Below are 2,500 nucleotides of genomic sequence, written 5' to 3' on the forward strand. Positions count from 1 at the left end.
TGATTGGAGGCGCAGCTGTTGGTATACAGGGAGAAGAGCAGTGGGCAAAGGACGCAGCCCTGAGGAGTTCCCGTGCTGATGGACCTGGAGTCAGAGACTTCTGTTCCCGGCTTAACGCACTGCTTCCTGTCAGAGAGGAAGTCTGTGATCCACCTGCAGGTGGAGTAGGGCACGTTCAGCTGGAAGAGCTTGTCCTGAAGCAGGGCAGGGATGATGGTGTTGAAGGCAGAGCTGAAGTCCACAAACAGGATCCTGGCGTAGGATGCTGGGGCGTCCACATGCTGTAGGGTGAAGTGGAGGGCCATGTTAACTGCGTCGTCCACAGACCTGTTGGCTCTGTAGGCAAACTGAAGGGGGTCCAGGAGAGGGTCTGTGATGGCTTTGAGGTGTGCCAGGAGCAGGCGCTCAAAAGACTTCATTACCACAGATGTAAGGGCGACCGGTCTGTAATCATTTAGTCCTGTTGGCCTTAGCTTTTTGGGCACAGCGATGATGGTGGAGGACTTGAGACAGGCTGGTACATGGCATGTCTCCAGGGAGGTGTTAAAGATGTTGGTGAACACCGGAGACAGCTGGTCAGCGCAGTGCCTGAGGGTGGCTGGAGAGACAGAGTCCGGCCCGGCTGCTTTGCGTGGATTCTGCCTCTTGAAAAGCCCATTAACTTCTCCCTCCTGAAAGGAGAGAGTCGTTTCTGTAGTATGGGTGGGGGATGGGGCCTCTTGGGTGGGAAGGGGTGGTTCAGGACAGTCCAATTGTCTTTCAAATCTACGGTAGAACTCGTTCAGGTCGTTGGCTAGGCGGGAGTCGTTAGTGGTGTGGGGCGCTCTGGGTTTGTAGTTGGTGATGTGCCTGAGCCCTTTGGCAGACAGAAGCAGCGTCGTTAGTAGAGAACTGGTGTTTTAGTGTCTCTGAGTACAGTCGTTTAGCCTCTCTCACCGCTTTGCTAAACCTGTTCTTCGACTCCTTGAATCTGTCTCTATCCCCACTCCTAAACGCTTCCTCCTTCTCCAACCTCAACCTTTTGAGCTTTGCTGAGAACCAGGGCTTGTTGTTGTTAAAGTTCACCCTGGTACGTGTTGGGATACAGCAGTCCTCACAGAAGCTGATGTACACAGCCTCTGTGAGTTCATCCAGACTATTGGTAGCAGTCGTGAACATATCCCAGTCAGTACAGTCTAAGCACGCCCGCAAATCTTCCACAGCCTCACTGGTCCACTGTTTAGATGTCCTCACAGCAGGTTTACAGAGTTTTAGTTGCTGCCTGTATGCACGAATCAGGTGGACCAAGGGAGTTCTGTGCGAGCCGAACAGCCCCGTGACCCACAAGAGAAACATCCCCGCCAAATTCGAGCGTTTGACGGGGTCTATCCGTGAAAAAATATTCACGTTTTTGAGTGCACATGCATTTCTGCTGCAAATGCCTCTGGAAGTTTCATGCCGTTCGTATGCCAATTGTGGCAACACGAAAATGACCCGTTTTCCCATTCCGAGGGATTTCTGTGCGACCCTAACAGCCCCGTGAGCCACAAGAGACACATCCCCGCCAATTTCTAGCGTTTCACGGGGTCTATCCGTGAAAAATATAGACGTTTTTGAGTGCACATGCATTTCTGCTGCAGATGCCTCTGGAAGTTTCATGCCGTTCGTACGCAATGTGGCAACACGAAAATGACCCCTTTTCCCATTCCGAGGGATTTCTGTGCGACCCTAACTAACAGCGCCCGTGAGCCACAAGAGAGACATCCCCGCCAATTTATAGCGTTTCACGGGGTCTATCCGTGAAAAATATAGACGTTTTTGAGTGCACATGCATTCCTGCTGCAAATGCCTCTGGAAGTTTCATGCCGTTCCTATGCAATGTGGCCACACAAAAATGACCCGTTTTCCCATTCCGAGGCATTTCTGTGCGACCCTAACAGCCCCGTGAGCCACAAGAGAGACATCCCCGCCAACTTCTAGCGTTTGACGGGGTCTATGCGTGAAAAATATTAAAATTTTTGAGTGCACGTGTCTTTCTGCTGCAAATGCCTCTGGAAGTTTCATGGCGTTCCTATGCAATGTGGCAACACGAAAATGACCCCTTTTCCCATTCCGAGGGAGTTCTGTGCCACCCTAACAGCCCCGTGAGCCACAAGAGACACATCCCCGCCAATTTCTAGCGTTTCACGGGGTCTATCCGTGAAACATATAGAAGTTTTTGAGTGCACATGCATTCCTGCTGCAAATGCCTCTGGAAGTTTCATGCGGTTCGTACGCAATGTGGCAACACGAAAATGACCCGTTTTCCCATTCCCAGGGATTTCTGTGCGACCCGAACAGCCCCGTGAGCCACAAGAGACACATCCCCGCCAATTTCTAGCGTTTCACGGGGTCTATCCGTGAAAAATATCAATTTTTTTTTGACTGCACATGCATTTCTGCTGCAAATGCCTCTGGAAGTTGCATGCGGTTCGCATGCAATGTGGCGACACGAAAATGACCCGTTTTCCCATTCCGAGGG

Source organism: Petromyzon marinus, unplaced genomic scaffold, assembly GCF_048934315.1.
Source record: "Petromyzon marinus isolate PM22_M1 ecotype Great Lakes invasive population unplaced genomic scaffold, UKy_Petmar_22M1.pri1.0 PM_G_Scaffold_8, whole genome shotgun sequence".
In the NCBI taxonomy this organism is placed as follows: domain Eukaryota; kingdom Metazoa; phylum Chordata; class Hyperoartia; order Petromyzontiformes; family Petromyzontidae; genus Petromyzon; species Petromyzon marinus.